Below are 18,552 nucleotides of genomic sequence, written 5' to 3'. Positions count from 1 at the left end.
AGGGAGACAGAGAATCCCAAGCAGGCCCCGCACTGTCAGCTTGGAGCCCGATGTGGGGCTCGAACTCATGAAACGGTGAGATCATGACCTGAGTCGAAACCAAGAGGCAGAGGCTCCAACGACTGAGCCACCCGGCGCCCCTCCTTTCTCCTCTTTTAATTTGCTCCCCCTGTGCTGCTTCTCCCTGTCTTACATCAGTTTTCTTTTCCTTCCATTTCTACCCCCACCCTCTCTTTCTCGCTGTGGATCCCGCAGTATTCTTCTTCCTTCACACCCAAGTCTCATGGGGGACATTTTGTGGTCCTGTCCTGGGCAAATACACAGAGCCATCGAGGCCCGGACGCTGCGTTACGCGGGGCGCCTGGCCGGTCCTGGCCACAGGGTCCGCCGCGCACCTGGCGGCCCTGAATGCCGGTCCCCAGGTGCCCGCGTGTGTGCAGGGTGGAGTGCATCTCCCCCGGGGGGGCCCTCCCAGCTCCCAGGCCCCGCCCCTCCTCAGTGCACAGAGGCGGNCTTCACACCCAAGTCTCATGGGGGACATTTTGTGGTCCTGTCCTGGGCAAATACACAGAGCCATCGAGGCCCGGACGCTGCGTTACGCGGGGCGCCTGGCCGGTCCTGGCCACAGGGTCCGCCGCGCACCTGGCGGCCCTGAATGCCGGTCCCCAGGTGCCCGCGTGTGTGCAGGGTGGAGTGCATCTCCCCCGGGGGGGCCCTCCCAGCTCCCAGGCCCCGCCCCTCCTCAGTGCACGGGGGCGGCCGGAGTCTCTCCCTGCCCGCAGGAAGCCTGGCGGAGACCACCTTTCACCGACAGCGCTCCACTGTCCTTCGTTCTCACTTCCTTTCTTTATCCCAAAACAAAGTGGAACATTTCTTAGCACTCTGGCTGTGGGTATTTCTAGGTCTGCTTTTTGAGGAAACCCTTAGGGGGAAGGAAGGCATAGCTATTCTCTCCCACCCTTTGGGGCTCCTTGGGGGGCTCATTTTCTAAATCACCAATTGTATAAGTTGCTTTAAAATTTTTTTTAACGTTTATTTATTTTTGAGAGACAGAGTGTGAGCGGGGGAGGGGTGGAGAGAGAGAGAGACAGAATGGAAAGCAGGCTCCATTCTCTCAGTTGTCAGCACAGAGCCCAAAGTTGGGGGCGGGGGGGTTTGAACTCACAAACTGCAAGATCATGACTGAGCCGAAGTCCGACACTTAGCCTACTGAGCCACCCAGGCACCCCTACATGTGTTACTTTTAAAAAGAGAAACATAGGGTGCTAGGGACATAGGACTATGACCTGTGTCCTACCCCTTATGCTTCTCCTCCTAGGTTCATTCCTAAAGTCTTTATCATCATCATCACCATCATCACCCTTATCACCATCATCACTGTCGTCATCATCTTCATCATCATCATCCAGGGCCATGGGAAAGTGTGATGCTGGGTCAAGGTGTGGAGGACTGTACTAGAAATTTCCATCACTTAGCATAATACCCTCTCGTTCCACTCATGTTGTTGCAAATGGCAAGATTTCATTCTTTTTGATTGCTGAGTAATACTCCATTGTGTGTGTGTGTGTGTGTGTGTGTGTGTGTGTGTACCACATCTTCTTTTTCCATTTTTCTGTTAATGGACATTTGGGCTCTTTCCATACTTTTGCTATTGTTGATAGCACTGCTATAAACACTGGGGTGCATGTCCCCTTTGAAACAACACATCTGTATCCCTTACTTCTCCATCATGTATTAAAACAAGAAGTCCTTTGGTCTGTAGTGCCATTTCTGTCATGTATCAAGTTTCCATATAAGCATGAGTCTGTTTCTAGACTTTCTTTTCTCTTCATTGTTTGCTCATCTAGTCATAAACCAATCACTCACTGTTTATATGTGCTTTAGATGATGTCTTTGTATCTGGTTTGGCCGTTCTGGCACCTCATTCTTCCTTACAATGGTCTTGGCATTTTATATTCTTCCTCTAAATTTCAGAATCAAGATCCATAAGAAACACTTTCAAGATTTTTATCAGAATTGCATTAATTGTATGGATGATTTTGGGGAGTAGCAAATGCTTTACAGCTCTAAAAAGTGGGTAAGATTGGGTGGGCAGAGACAAATAACAGGTAAGGAAGGAGCCAGAGCAGAAGGAAAGCCATGAGGCAGGAAAGCCCAAGGGTGTGTTTGGTACATGGAATGGTCTAGTTTGACTGACAAGTGATGAATATCACAAAAGGGATGTGGACAGAGTCCTGGAAAGCACCTTAGCTATTAAATGTAAAGTGAATGCATAGAGAGAAGCTTATGTCAACTCCAGAGCCCAGAGAGTCTGTGATACCCACCTAGTGAACAACAGCTTCCCATCCAGCTTCAGAAAGTAATAATGCAATGGATTCATGTAAGAAAAGTTAAAGAGACATTGGAAGTTTGAGCCAGATGTTACTCAGGCACTAAGCTGTGAAAATGTTGCTCCTGGTGTTATTTTACCTGTGGTTACTAAATCCATCTGTAAACACTCTGCAGGGATAGGAGCTAAGAAGTGTACATTCTCTAATGATTTTCCCAGATGTGCAATTAGCTTGACCAAAAACACGCTCAGCAAGAGGCACTCATTAACTTCTGAAAGCGAAGCCTACTCACACTGCCTGAACCCGCTGGTGTACCCCGATGGTCTCCACGTGCATTGTACATTTGGTTTCCCTGTTGCTTTACCACCATGATGTCCAGAGTCCGACTGCCACGTAAGTTTGCTGTTGTTATATAGGACCTGTTCTGGCTGAGCTGCCCGCAAAGCTATCAGAACTTACAAACCAGTGTTTGCAGAATTACAGCATTTGTGAGCTAGACGGATGGTAAGGGTAACTCAGCTATCTGGTACAGCCTTCTCCTGAGGTTGGAAAGGACACATGGCCAGAGAAGGGAGTCTACTGCCTGTCAGTGAAATAGAACAGAACTCCTGATGGGCATAGCCACCCAGCCTCCCGAAGATGTCAGCATCCAAAGATGGACACAGCTTAGGCTCAAGGTGGGACTCCTGCTACATTTAACTGTGAAGAAAGTCTGTTTAGAGTCTATAGGATTCAGTCTGACAATAGTAGAAAAGTTAAGAGCATAAATTGTCGTGTTAGACCATTTGTGTTCAACTTGTAGGTGTGTGTGACTTTTGGTAATTTATTAAACTTCCTTGAGTCTCAGTTACCATTGAGGACAGTTGTGACCATCAAATGAGATAGTTCACATAAGGCTCTTAGCACAATGCTTGGGCTCTAATTAGAGTTCAGTCATTGTTGGTGAATGAGTCAGACATCTGGGACAGAGCACACTAAAAGAACACACTTTTCTGGATGCGGTTCAACCTTAGAGACTCACGGAACATTAAACACGGAACACAGAAATTTGCTTAGCAGTTTCATTCTCATTTACCAAGTTACGTATTCAATAAATGTATGTCTTTTTTGTTTTGCTTTTTGTTGTTTGTTTTTATTTGAGTAGAGTTGACATACAATAGGACATTAGTTACAGGTGTATAACATAGTGATTCAACAAGTTTATACATTACGCTATCTGTGTTCAGCACAGTGTAGCTACCATCTGTCCTGAGACATCACTATTACTATATCGTTGAGTGTATTCCTTCTGTTGTGTCTTTTACTCCTGTGATGTTTGAATCCTTTATATGCTGAAGCACTGAGTTAGGTAGTAGGCATACCACCGAGAATAGGGCCCATGTGGAGTTTACACTCTAATGAGGGATAAAGACAATTCAGTGTGCTAAGTTTTAGGATGGGGGAAATGATGTTGCCAGATTTCATCGAATGCAAGATGCCATCATGTGTAATAGCTATCCTTTTTATGCCTCTCTAAGAAAAAAAAAAGTTGATAATTTTAATTGCTTAGAAGATGTCAGTTTTTCATGGGTGAATCCATAATTTTCATTGATTGTAAGACATAGCATTTTCAGAGCAGTAAAAAATAGTATCTTAGAAAGAGAAATCAAATATGTGGGCAAGAAAAAAGAGTTTGGGGGTGCATGGGTGGCTCAGTCAGTTAAATGTCCGCTCTTGACTTTAGCTCAGTTCATGATCTCATGGTTTGTGAGTTCAAGCCCCGCATCAGGCTCTGCACTGACAGTATGGAGCCTGCTTGGAATTCTCTCTCTCTCTCTCTCTCTCTGCTTCTCCCCTGCTCATGCTCTCTTTCTCTCAAAAAAATTAAAGGAAACTTAAAAAAAAAAAAGAAAGAAGAGTTTGAATCCTGGTCAGAGAGTTTCTGTGGACCATAAAAAGAGACAGCAGATTAAGATTAGATTTGAAGACTGAAAAACAACAACAACAATGTATAGTCAATTATTGTAGTGGACATTTGTCATTGTTTAGCTGCCCAGCAAATAAACCTCTGTCCTATTGGGGGAAAGGCCTCTGTGTGAGCGTTGGCTTCACCTCCCACTATAAAAGCCAAAGGTAACCAGTCCAACTGGTAGAAACAGGCACTCGATTCTTTCCAGTGGCTTTCCCCCAGTCTTAGGCTTTGCCCATACATGTGTGCACTGCTCTGTACTCAGCTCAATTCTTGCGGTGCTCTTCACAGTTCCTCAGAGTTTTCTCAGTGCAGCTCTCTCCTCTCCAAATTCTGACCTGCAAATTTTTGTCGTCTTGGACTCCCTGAACTTTTAGCTCCATTTCCTCAATCCATGGCTCTGCCTGGGTTACTCTTCTCAGACTGTGGTCTGGAATCTCTCACAAGGCAATTAGCTGGGGCAAGGCCAGGGAGCACCTATTTTGTTCCTTGTGTCTTTGAGATGATTTCGTTTGGTTTCCTGATGTCCAGTGTCCTGAAAAAAGCCTTTGTCCCATGTATTTTGTTCAGTTTTCTGATGGCAAGTTCCTGAAGTTCCTGTTCATCCATCTTGGCCAGAAGCAGAAATTTCTATTCATTTTATTTTAACTCAAAACAAGTAAGTGTGGATTCCTTTCCCAATCTCTTCATGGGGGACCATGAATCTTTAAGTTTGATTCTCTATACTGGAGTTTCTTGTTGTACATTGAATTCATCTTACATTGCCTGTATTTTCTAGTTCAGTTTCTTTAAAGTAGAAGCAAGAGTGAATAATACTTAGAAATCAGTCTGAGTATATTAATCTTCCAGAGTGAAGGATTGTTCTTACTTAGTCCATGACTCTCTTTCAGCCACACCAAATTTAATAGCAAGCTTCTTTTCAACTCTTTTTCTACAGCATTATTCAACTCTAGAGTGTACAGAAATAATTCACTGTTTTTTACACTCTTTATACATCTTTTATGAACTTTTGTAATGTTTTATTACATCATGTAATTGCATTACAAGATACATAAACAGGCTGGGAAATAAAAACCACATATCTTGATTAACATATAATTAGCTGGTGATGGCAGAAGTGTTTATGCATACGAGAGAGAACCATCCTAGATCTGAACATTTAAGGTGTTGGGTGTCAGTCTGTTTAACTCCGAGAGTTGAACTTGGAGAGTGGGAGTTATCTCACCAGTTGGTTAAGTGAAAGCCCATTAAGGGAGCATCTACACAGATCTTTGCACTCTGCCTGAATGATGTTAGGTAGATAAGTAAAAGGAGTGAGTAGTTGGTATCTTAATGAGGCAAAAGGGGGTTTCAGCTAAGTGACAAAAGGGTGTGTGTGTGTGCGTGTGTGTGTGTGTGTGTGTAAATTGTCCCTTTGACCTTGGTCCCTTTGATTCCAACCTGAATTTCCATTTTTTGTCCTCTGATTTGTAAGTAGGTGCACAATCTTTAGCTTTCCCTTGCAACCCCTTAAATCACAGATTGTAACACTTTCTATTCCTTCGAAGTCTGAAGTGTACTTGTAAGAATACCGTGAAGGAAACTCTAAATATTGTACAGTGGGGGCTCCTGGATAGCTCAGTTGCTTAAGCGTCTGACTTCAGCTCAGGTCATGATCTCACGGTTCGTGGGTTTGAACCCTGCATCGGGCTTTGTGCTGACAGCTAGCTCAGAGCCTGGAGCCTGTCTTCGGATTCTGTGTCTTCCTCTCTCTCTGACCCTCCCCTCCTCATGCTGTCTCTCTCTCAAAAATAAATAAAACACTGGGGCACGTGGGTGGCTCAGTTGGTTAAGCGTCCGACTTTGGCTCAGGTCATGATCTCACGGTTTGTGGGTTTGAGTCCCGCATCAGGCTCTGTGCTGACAGCTAGCTCAAAGCCTGGAGCCTGCTTCAGATTCTGTATCTCCCTCTCTTTCTGACCCTCCCCTGCTCGTGCTGTTTCTCTCTCTCTCAGGAATAAGTTAAAAAAACATTTTAAAATTTTTTAAAAAATAAAACATTAAAAAAATACCATATGGTGATATCTTGCTGAGATAACCCAATATTAAGGGAACTTCCATTCTTGATTTTAGTTTGGGGATGTGCACAGGGGTGGTAAAGGCCTGAGTCATTTGACCTTTTCTTGCCTGCATCATCGTCCCTCATCTATTATCAGTGGTTATATGATGCTGGATGCAGGTTTGTTAGCATTTAGAGCTTATTGGCATATTTGTTTGGTTAAATTATTTATTTCTTTATGTTTCTCTTATATTTTCCTTGCTTTCCACTTGACTTTCCATTTCAAGGCAGTAGCCAAGCTTTGTTTTCCTTATTTCCCATATTTTTACTAGGCACTAAGTAGAAGCTTCGGCCCTTCCTATTTTTTGAAACTGCACAAGAGCTTATCCTAGGTGTTCAGTAGGGAATCCAAAGTGGAGGCTTCTTTTCAAGACCCAGAACAAGATGCAGAGACAGGGATGAAGCCCATTTGGTTCCAGAGCAGTGGGGAAGTGACAAGACCTCAGCATCAGGCCCCAAGAACCAGGCCTCTATGCTTCGCAGAGATTTTCACCAGAGTGTAGCGTGAGAACAGAGGGATCCTGGACCCCAAACGAAAGCCATGGGTATAGACAACCAAGGGTAGAGTGAAAAGCGGGATGGTCTAAAGATGAGTTGTCCGTCTCTCATTTTCTAGGCACAGTGGAATCTTCCTCAGTTCTCTTGTGATCTGGGAGGGATGGGACCATAACCCTGAATACCCATCAGCCTAGTGGACTATGGTCTGGAGTCATACTTTGATTTGAAGCCTAGAAAGAAATGGATTCATATTTGAGTTTTTGGTCTAGAATTCAAAACTTCTACAATTTACACAACAAATGTATTTTGAAACTGGGTGTGAAGATAGTGTAAAGAAATTTGGAGTGAAAACAATAGGCACTGTCTCTGTTCTCATGATAACCTGTAGCAAGGATTGCGACCTGTGGGCCAAATACGGCCCACTGCCTGTTGAAAATAAGGTTTTATTGGTATACAGCCATACTCACCTGTTTATATCATGTCTATGACTGCTTTTGTGCTACCACAGTAGAATTAAGTAGTTACGACAGAGACCATATGGCCCACGAAGCTTAAAATATTTACTAGCCGGTGGCTCACAGAAAAAGTTTGCCAAAATCTGGTCTATAGACATTAATAAAAGAATCGTACAAATAAAAGTATAATATGCTCTAAGAGAAAAGTACACGATGCTCTAATAATAGTTAATTCTTATATTGCAGCTGGCTCATGCCAAGCACTAGTCTAAGTACATCACTAATCCAATCAGTCCTCAAGACAGTGCTATAAGGTAGGAAATACCATGATCCTTGTGAGGAAATCAAGGCACAGAGAGACTACTTGTCATTCCATGGATGCAAAACTAGCAAGCGGGGCCCCTACGGTGCTAACCCACGCAGCCTGGCCTTGAAGTCTGGGCTCTCCCCATTTTGTTATCCTATCACATATACTGTGGGAATATGTAAAGATGAACTCGTCAAGGAGGTTGGTAAGGGCTTTCCTCAGGAAATGATGGCTTCTCATTGCAAAGCCACGGCTACAGGGAAGGGTGGAGAATTGGGACCACTTTTTGCAGTTGACTGCAGGTGGGCTGGGGTCAGAGCAGCCAGGACCTTATGGGCATTTTAAAGGCATTTTGTTTTTATTGTTTGGGTATTGGACAGCCCCTCACAGATTGTAAGGTGGCCTTTACCTTTGCAGAGGTCTCTCTGGGTTTGGACAATGGACTAGAAGGAATAAGAGTGTACATGGAGGAGGAGCAGTTAGGAGGATGTGCTAACAGTTCAGGCAGGAGAAGATGGTGCAGCCCGGGGCCACGCTGCTGGGGAAGAGTGAGAGAGAAGCGGGCGATAGGAAAAGAGAGTTAGAAGGTAAAATTGCGAGGACTTGCGGATGGCCTGCCGATGGGTTGGGATGTTGAATTTCTAGACCATAAGCAACTTGAAGGCCGGGACAGTAACTTCCACATCTCTGTATCTCCAGTGCCCGGCACCTCACAGGCATTTAGTAACTATTCGGAAAACAAGAGAATTCCTGTATTTCATGGTGCATGGTTTTTCCTTCTCAGTGACAGGCAAGTCCTCGAGATTTGGTATGCAACTTCTGTGTATGTTGGGGGCGGGGGGTACTTTTCCAGAATCAACAAGCACGACCTTCAGGACTGTATACATGTGGTTCATTTGCTAACTCTCCACTCCCCCAGCAGGAATGACGGGCTCCGGCTCTGACCTGACATGAAATAAAAGACACAGAGACTTAACAGGGCATCCATGCCTCCCAACAGGCCTTCTCTGAGGGTGACTTCCGGAAGCTGCCCAGGCTAATCAGCTCCCTGATAGAAAAGCCTGAGACGAGCACGTGATGGAAGTGGAAGGAATGGTGCCCTGGCTCTGCTTATTTTCTTCCTCTCTGGAAAGGAGAGGTTCAGGTATTTGGAAAACAAATAGAGAAATTGAAGACCTGGCTCATTGTTACGGGGTATTTGAGTGAAAGGCACTCAGCCTAAAGATTCCCTTCATCATGTAGCCAAGGGCTGTGCTAATGCAGTTTTGAAGCGGGAGACAGTGGGGCTAAAGAGAACAGTTTCTTTCTGCTTCAGGTCTGCTGATCCTGGCAGCCCAGGGGCTCTGTCTCCTTCTTAATCTTTGCTTCTTCACTCTCATCTTGTCTGCTCTTCTCAGGGGAGCCAAGGCTTTAGTTAACTGACTGGCCCTCTCTGGAAGGAGAGGGAATGGTCTGTTGCCGCTGCTGGACGGGGCCCTCCTGCCTACCTTACCCCGGCCGGTTTGGAGGACATGCATCTGCAGCGTCTGAGGCCCATCTGGTGCGTCCGGTCCGTCCTCTCCATTTCCTCGAGCCCACGGAAGCCGCAACGATCCAAAAAGCAAGACTGCCTTGTAACAACGCCTTTGAGCTTCACTTGGGTGTGTGTGAAACACAGAATAATGCAAACTTGTCTTCCCCATAACTAGATGAGGAAGTAATTTGGCAGTTTCATAGAATACAGCCTGAAAATGGACCCCAGGGCAATGTATTCGATGTTTATGAGTTGCCCACCGGTTTTTAATGAGGGATAGTTTTGCCTTAAATAATTGGTTCAAATGAAAAAAAAAATGAGAGCCATCCTGTGCAAGCAACAATCTGGAGATGCTTCTGGGACTGGTATCTGGTTATTGTCATGAAGTCAAGCTCTGAATAATGACCCTTCAGACCTGAGTGCTGTCACAGACCCATTTTTTTCCCCTGATAGGATGAGATCAGGGCGGTTGAGGAGGCTCAGCAGGAACTGAGTCCTCTTCGTGCTTTTGTATTTTCAAAATACTTAGGGAGAATTTCCAGCCCCGTGTGTGGGCACTTAACCACATGCCTCCTATCCCTGCTGATCAGACTCCTGCGGCTTGGCCCCTGCACTTCTGTTTACACTTATTTAGCAAGTTTTCCCATCATGGAGCCATTAACCATTGTTTGCTAAGAAAAACAGCCAATACCGAGGCACATACCCTCTTGCATTTTCCTCTACCTGCAAATCTACGCCCATCTAGAAAACGTCTTTGTTGGATACCAAATGTTGTATGAGGGACTCAATATGTGCACAGGGAATGGCTGGGCCACAGAGTAGCGTTAGGCTACTCTTGAGCTTCTGACCCTATGTCGGAAAGGGGATCACCTGTTTGATGAAGTGAAACCAAGAATAGCGAAACCACAGATATGAGGGAGTTAGTGCCTTACGAAGCTTTATTCATTAATATATTTTTTAATTTTTTCGATGATTATGTTTGAGAGAGAGACATGAAGTTCGAGTGAGGGAAGGGCAGAGAGAGAGAGAGAGAGAGAAGAGGGAGACACAGAATCTGACCCAGGTTCCAGGCTCTGAGCTGTCAATACAGAGCCCAACGCGGGGCTTGAACAACTCATGGACTGCGAGATCATGACCTGAGCCGAAGTTGGATGCTCAGCCGGCTGAGCCACCCAGGCGCCCCTTACACAGCTTTATTATATGAAGAGGCCATCAAAGGATATGGAGACAAAAATGTAGGGAAAACTGTTATGGAGGTTTTCCAGGGAGTTAATAGAAATATTTTTGCGGGTGTTGTGATGCATGTGGCATTTGTCAGGTTTTTATTACTTTAATTTGTTGTGATGTCTTTTCCCACACTAAATAAATCTTCATTTACATATCTAATTTTTAATTAAGCTTTTAATGTTGAGATCATTGTAGATTCACACGGAGTTGTAAGAAATACAGCAGAGACATTCTGTTTCCTTGACCTGTTATCCTCATGGTAACATCTTACAAAATGTTGATAGTATAGTATCTAACCCAGGATGTGGACACTGAAATGGTCCATATTTAATTTTTATATTTGAAGTTTTATATCTTTTTCCTAAGAAGTTCCTCTTCTCCCAGCTAGGATAAGCTTCAGGTTCCACACAATCTGGATCTCTTCCCTCCCAGCACCTCCCTCTACAGAATGTGCTGGATGCCATTCTTGGTGCTAGGGTGGGAGTGAACAAAGAGACAAAGTGCCTGGCCTCAGGGAGTGTATCTTCTAGTGAGAGAAACAGAAAATGAAATAGAGTATGCCAGATGGTCAGGAGCATTGTGCAGAAAAAGAAAGCAGGGTAAGGGAATCGGGAATAGGGTAGACTGGAGCTGCTAGTTTACGAAAGGAGGCTGGGAAGGAGGGACTCACAGAGATGATGACGTGTGGGCGTGAGGGAGGTAAAGGAGCAAGCCAACAGGATTCTGCAGAGGAAGGAAGGGAAAGTCTGAGTGAGCAAGGTGGGGGGAAGTTGGGTTTAAGACTGGAGACATGCAGGTGCAGATGGAGCAGGGCTTCAGGGACCCCAGAAGGAAGCTGACTTTTGCTCTGAATGAGTTCGGAAGGTATCGAAGGGTTTGGAGCAGATGAAAGATGAGATCTGACTTACATTTAAAAGAACCACTCTGGGGGCACCTGGGTGGCTTAGTCGCTTCAGCGTCTGACTCTTGATCTCAGCTCAGGTCTCATGTCACAGTTCGTGGGTTCGAGCCCCGCCTTGGGCTCTGCACCGATGGTGCAGGGACTGCTTAGGATTCTGTCTCTCTTTCCCTCTGTCCCTTACCTGAGTGCTCTCTCTTTCTCTCTCAAAATAAATAAATAAACTTGAAAAAAGAAAAAAAGAACCCCTCTGGCTGAGACTCTCTGAGGTATGAGGTAAAGAAAGATGCAGGAAGCAGGACCGGCTAGACAATGTGGGGGAGCCCAGTGTAAAATAAAAATGCAGAGGTCTTATTCAAATAGTAGGGAAAGAAAGCGTATCCCTTCTCCTGTGGTGTCTCTCCTGACCTGTCCCTGTGTGGATGGTGGTCACGAGGAGGGTAGCCAAGAAGAGCCTATCCCATAAAACAGCAAGAGAAAAGACTATCTGTGAGGTTCAAGACCCCAGTTGCATGCTGCTGTGTCTCATTGGACTTCACTTAGGAAACACAAAGTCAATATAAACTTACTAAGAATTTCAAGGCCACTTCCACAGGGCAGTGAACTCCAAGTATGGGACCCCTGAGCGTGAAACCCCAAGCAACTGCACTGGTCACCCACCCACCCACCTGTGTGGCCGGCCCTCCTAGGACGATTGGGCAGGAAGCAACGGCAGTAATCCAGGTGAGGGCGGGTGGTGACTTGGGCTGGGTGATGGCTGGGGTGTGGGGAGAGGGGGACAATCTAGGATACGCTTTGAGGGGAGAATCCATAAATGATCCTGTTGGATAAATACGGGGAGAGAGTGAAAGAGTGAAGTCAAGTCTGCCCCCGTAGCTTCCGACTTGAGATCTGGAAGGAAGGGAGTGCCCTTTGCAGAGAGAGAGGGAGCTGACTTGGGGAGAAAACCCAGGACTTTAGTTTGGAATGTTTTGAGTTTGACATCAAGGAGATATTTACAAATATGAGGCTGGCGTTCCAGGGAGGGATGGGGGCTGGTGATATAAATTATGAGTCATCGGTATAGAGATGGTGTTGAAAGCCGTGAGACTGATTAAGTTTGCTCGGGATGGGCCTGTAGGGGAAAGAAAGGGAAGTCTGAGCCCTGGGGTCCTTTAGAGCTTAGAGATACTTGAGCAAATGATCCAAACAGGGTGGAATTAAATACAGTTTAATTAATTGATATTACAAATGAAATCATGCCACAGTCACGCATTCCTCTGAAACAGACTGCTTCCTGGAAGTTCCGTGAAGGGCAGCCTCAGAGTCCCGACACATGGAGGGGCCATCTGTCACGTTCATGGCCGTCCTTCATCATTGAAGAGGCCTGCTCTCTGTAGGGCGGTTGGGGGGTGCTCTCAGGCTTAGAAACCAAAACTCAAGTGCTCTGCCTACTTTGCTGCTGGGGCACAAGCAAGGGACTGGGTGTTGCCAGTCAGATACACCTGCTAGAAAGGAGCAGCGGCAGGAAACGGGCCCCGCAGTGGGTCTTCATGCCTGCACCTTGCCCTCTCTCAAGAGGTAACAGCAGGGTAGCAGTGCTGGTTTCTGAGATTGAGCTCCTGGCACAGAGGAGGCCCTGAGACACCAGGGGGTGGGTGTGCAGAAACGAGAGGGAGAACACGGGCAGCGCTCCCCCATCAGCTCTTGGTGTGGCTTTGGGCAGCTTCCAGGAGGCTCAACCGTCAGCTGAGTTTCCCAGCCCTCCCCACACAGCCCAGAACACTATTTCCACAATAAGCTCTTATTACAGGATAATTTTTGTTGTTTGCAGCTAAGGACGCCGCCTAAGATAACGTCCCGAAACCAGAATCCTCCTGATATAAGTGACTTAATATTTGTGAAGCACACAGTGCCTGACAATTGGCACTATACATGTGATTTGCCTTTAAAAAAATTTTTTTAAGTGTTTATTTATTTTTGAGAGAGGGAGACAGAGCACGAGTGGGGGAGGGGCAGAGAGAGAAAGAGAGACCCAGAATCCGAAGCAGGCTCCAGGCTCTGAGCTGTCAGCATGGAGCCGGACATGGGACATGAACTCATGAACTGCGAGATCATGACCTGAGCCAAAGTCAGACGCTTAACTGACTGAGCCACCAGGTGCCCCAAGAGTGATTTGCCTTTTAGTTGATAAATGTCACTTGGATCTCAAGGTCCATCCTCACACTCTTAGATCATGGTTACATTATACGAGTGCTATATCTCTAAGGAGATGTTTGGGTTTAACACGAGGTATAGTAGCAGCATCACCAGAAAAATTCTTTCGTCCTACAGAAGATGTAACTATAATAAGGATCTATGCCCAAGGCTGCAGTATTAAAGAGCTCTAATGGGAAGACCTGTTATTAATAAGTAATTTAATTTTAAGAACTGCTTACTTTACCCAAACTACATTGTCTTAAGAGCTGGCTGTTCTGTCATTTGAAAATAATGAAGTGCCAATCTCAGTACCAATTATAAAATCAGTGACACAAGTCAGAGAAGTCTGTGGGCAGCTATAAAGGAAAGAAGGCAGTAATGAGCTCCCGAAGAATAAATCATTTTCAGTGCGCTGTGGCCTTGAACGGAGGAGGCTTCCGTGAGTGTCGGGCTGAAGACACAGGCTGCGGCAGACAGAAGGCTGCAGACCAGGTTTGTGTCCTGCCGCCGGCAGCTACCGTGTGTGTGTGATTCGGCAAAGGCACTTCGCTTTTTGAAATGATGACAGCAGATGACATATTTAAGCTCCTTGTGTGACGAGGCTCTGCACAGAGCAATTGCTCGGTAGATGTTTATTTTCTTTTCCTCACTTTCCCCTCTCTGGCTGGAAAACCGAGATGATGTTCGTGGCGCATACATTGCGGGATTATAGCACTTGATGCTCGAGTTTAACACAGTCGTGTGTGTGTGTGTGTGTGTGTGTGTGTGTAAGCGATCTTGTAGTCTCGAAGTTCTTTATTACGAAATATGAGCGACTTCAGTGTTTCCTCTGATTTGTTTTGGCGTGTTTTGAATGAAGAGAATGTAGCTAGTACTTAAAAGTTGCCGGAATGTTTGGTAGAACGCGAAAAAGAAAAGGTCTCATTGCTTGTTTGGGGCAGTGGAGTAGTTACATGAAATAATGCGGAATGGAATCCTGAAGGGTGAGTGCTTCGTGTTGGTGAAATGTCACCGAATGAATTAAAAGTGATACCGTGAAGTAGAAAAATGTGGCCTATCCAAAGGCATGATAAACAAGGTGAGAGAACCGTTGCCGCATTAAATTCCAGAAATGTGTTTGATTGTACCTTAAATATTGGGAAATGTGAGTTCTCCAAGGACATATTAAGAGTAGCTCTCCTTCAGCTTTCGCTGGACCCTGGGATAGACTCAAGGTCTCTGTAAAGATGGCTTAACTGGAACATCAGCTTTGGGCTGTGACATTTCTCCGAAAGTGTCTGGGATATGGTTAATAAAGTGACACAGCAGCTCCCTATGGATCAAGGCCCCAGCTTACAAAACAGTGGCTGGTTGTGTGAGAGTGTGTGCTGGAAAGGGAGGAATCAAGAGAATAAAATTGAGACATTATTGCAAAGTCCAGGGATAAAGCAACTTCAGGAAAGATTTGATCCAGGGTCTTGTGATGTCAGGGAGATGTGCTCATTTCTCTACTCTCCCTTCCTCCCTGCTTGTCTGTCTCAAGTGGGATCCTCCTCATGTTGGCTGTGTGGAAGGTAAAGGCAGCCAGTGTGTCTGCGGCTTTGTGAATGGCGGGGAGAGATGCAGGGGAGGAAGTAGGTGGAAGATGGGCAGAGGGAGGAGCATACAGGGGCACCAGGCACAGAGTTTGACTTTTGTATTAAGAGCAGAGGGAAGGCACTAAAGATTTGTGATCAAGGCAACTACAGTTTGGAAAGATCTCTTTGCTTGTGAGTCCAGAATGCTCTGGAGACGGGACAGACTAGAAGCAGGGAGATGAGTAACGAGTGTGTAGTGCTCCTTCAGGTCTTGGTAGTAGTTGAGTATAGGAGGTGAGCAAAAAGAAGGAATCAAGGGCAAGGTGCCTTATCTTTGTCAGCTCTTCACACTCCACAATTAGAGTGTCTTTCTTGGGGTTTATTTTTCCAGGGGCCCCAGAGGTATTACCCAACTATGACCACTTTTTTCATGTGAATTTTTTCAACTTTGGTCATTACATTACAAAACACAGGAGGGGAAAAAATGAGTGACTAATTCAGGAAACAACCATTGCTGAATTAGACCCCCAAGGAATTTAGATCATGGAATTAGCAGAAAAAAAATATTTTATGCATGTTAAAGGTAAGTAAAACTATTAAAAAGGGATTAAGACACGAGAAAAGCACAAAAAATGCAAAAAAAAAAAAAAGTCCAGGCATATTTGGAAAAGAGCCAAACAGAACACTTAGGAAAGGAAAATATAGTCATTGCTATAAAAAATTTCAATGACAGGTTAAACATAGGTTAAACAGAGCTGAACTTGTAAATTGGAAGAAAAACAAAACCCAAGGAAATTATCCTGAAGGCATCGTAAGTGATATAGAGAAGTGTAGGCTTTAAATGAGAGGTTAAGAGATGAGAAAGATGAACAATGTGTAGTAGCAATTCTGGTAAGAGAACAGAGACAATGAAGTAGAGGTGATAATACAAGGAATAAGGCTGAGAATTTCCTAGAATTGGTGGCAGATATGATTTCTTCGATGTAGGCAGCACAAATCCTAGTAAGCATGATAAATTAAAATAAATCGATACTTGGAGAATTTTGATACACTGCAGAAACCAAAGGGAGAGAAAAATTAATCAGAGAGAAGCCAGGAGATCTTCAAAGGAATAATATATAGCACACTTCTCAACAGCAATAATGGAAGTCAGAAACACAGTGGAATAAATCAAAGTAAACCTTCATACCCAGCTAAGTTCTACCTGAGCCATGGCAAAATAAAAACAATCTGGACATCAAAAACTGGAAGAGGATACTGTGAACAGACCTTCCTCGGCGGTACTTTAAATAATGTACTTCTGGAAGAAATGTGAAGCAAGAATGCATAGTGACACCGTGAGCTACCACTTCATATCCACAAAGATGACTGCCAACAAGATAAATAATAGCGAGTTGGTGAGGATGTGGAGAAATTGGAACTCTCATACACTGCTAGTGGGGATACAAAATGGTGTAACCATGTTGGACAACAGTCTGGAGGTTCCTAAAAAGATTAAATATAAAGTTACTCTATGACCCAACAATTCTTCTCCTCTACCTGAGAAACTTGAAAAGCTGTGTTCATACAGAAAGTTGTACATGAAAGTGCATGGCAACATTTTTTATAATAGCCAAAATATGGAAACATCCCAGTGTCCATTGACTGATGAAAGGATAAATAAAATGTGGTCTATCCGTACAATGGAGTATTATTTGAGAGAAAAGGGAATGAGGAACTGATACATGATATGACATAGATGGACCTTAAAAACATTATGTGTAGTGAAGGAAGACAGTCACAAAAGACTGCATGCTGCATGATTCCACTCACACAAAATGTCTAGAACACCCAAACCTAGAGATAGAAGGGAGATTAGTGGTCGCTTTGGGCTGACAGGTTTGGGGGAAATGACTGCTAGTATGTATAAGATTTCTTTTTGTGGTAATGAAATATTCTAAAATTGATCCTCATGAGGATTGCACAACTCTGGGAATATGCTGAGAACCAGTGAATTATACACTTTAAATAGTTGAATTGTATGACACATGAATTATATCATAATAAGAAGAGAGGAAAGAAAAAAGAATGAATAATGATTAGAGAAACTGGTAAATACATGGATAAGTAAATCTTCTTGCTAAAAAATGAAACTAAAAGCAAAACAATAAATTTAAAATAGAAGAGTTAGACAAGGTAGAAATCATTATTAACTTCAGGCTGTATTTAAGTATCTATATATGATTTTAAACTAATAAAGGAATCAGAAGAGAATAAGTCATGTAATCAAAACAAAAGAAAATCAAATTGATGAATTAGTGAGCTAAGAATCCAACTTAAGAGTTTCAGAAGAACAAACTCTCAAGAAAGAAGGAAANTATATGGAAACCAACTTGACAATAAACTATTTTTTAAAAAAAGAAGGAAATAATAAAGATCAGAAAATAAATACACAAAAAGTCCCTCAGAGTCAATGGTTCGTTCTCAAAGAGATTAAGGGAATACAAAAACCATTGTCAGTAGTGACAGAGGGACCTCAAAACTAATATTAGAAATGAAAAAAAGGACAACTACAGACAGAACAGAAATAAAAGTAATAAGAGAATATTATCAATAATTTTATGCCAAGAAATTTTGATGACTATCTATGAGAAATATACAATAGCCATGCTACATAGACAAAGTAGAAGTGTTTACATTAGAGTAAGGACCAAGGCATGGATGTGGACCCTCACGGCTGCCATCAGCACTGTATGGCTCTCAGCCAGTGTAGTTAGACAATAAAAAAAAAAATCAACCTCTGCAAACATTGTACGGGTAAAGATTGGTCATCACTAACAGAAGCGGGTATGATTGTCCACCTCGAAAATCCCAGAGAATCAAAACTAATGAGAATGAAGGTGTCTGGATCAAGGGTTCCATCATTGTCTTTGTTATCATTTGATGGGCAACTCAGTTCTAGAGTCTGTGCTAAAGATGTGGTGTTATTATCTCATCTAATCCTAACAACAAACCCAGCACCCCCATTTCACAAGTGAGGAAACACGCTCAGAAGGGAGCTCACTTACCTTGAGCGTACAGAGCTGGTGAGTGCAAGAGGATCTGAGCTTCGAATCCAGGGAGCTGTGACCAAAGTCCCTGGCCTTTACCACTGGCCTCCACTGCCTCCGGTCTCCGCTAGCAGAAACTGGAGTGGAAAAAAGATGGTATTCACGATTGTGAGACAAATTATAAAAACCAAGCGAGGTACGTCAGGCCTAAATGAAGACAGGTGCTAGACATTATTAAAAGACGTGAAAGAATCTGAATGTAGATAAAATCATTCTATTCCCGGCTAGGTGGGGGTGGGGGTGTGTGCTCATGACTGTGAACAGCTCATTTCTCTTCAATTAATCTCTAAATCTGATGCAATCCTGATCAACACCACAGAAGTTTATTTAAAAGAACTTGTTAAACTGACTCTGAAGTTATTTGAAAGAAAAGTTCAAAAGCCATAAAAAAAAGATTTACAGGTTTGACTACATAAAATTAAAGATTTCTGTATGGCCCTAAACACCCTGCACAG

At 44.0% G+C, this 18,552-nt stretch overlaps 1 long non-coding RNA gene across 7 annotated transcripts in view; it reads left to right on the top strand.

Annotated features, from left to right (window-relative positions):
* LOC144223187 (uncharacterized) overlaps nt 1-18,552 on the top strand; it is a 70,446-nt gene that overhangs the window by 16,826 nt on the left and 35,068 nt on the right. Inside the window, exons 3-4 of one of the 7 annotated variants that reach the window (XR_013332611.1) lie at nt 8,637-9,276; nt 11,870-11,978. The exons of 3 other annotated variants lie outside the window; for them this stretch is intronic. This is a non-coding gene — a long non-coding RNA (uncharacterized LOC144223187). Of the gene's footprint in view, nt 1-2,548; nt 2,724-8,636; nt 9,569-11,869; nt 11,979-18,552 lie in introns of those variants that run through there. 3 more of the 7 variants (XR_013332612.1, XR_013332609.1, XR_013332610.1) reach the window with 3 other exon arrangements.

This window comes from Crocuta crocuta, unplaced genomic scaffold, assembly GCF_008692635.1.
Source record: "Crocuta crocuta isolate KB4526 unplaced genomic scaffold, BGI_CrCroc_1.0 scaffold31, whole genome shotgun sequence".
Classification (NCBI taxonomy): Eukaryota; Metazoa; Chordata; class Mammalia; order Carnivora; family Hyaenidae; genus Crocuta; species Crocuta crocuta.
The sequence above is the reverse complement of the archived record's forward strand: the minus strand, read 5'-3'. Positions and strand labels throughout refer to the sequence as shown.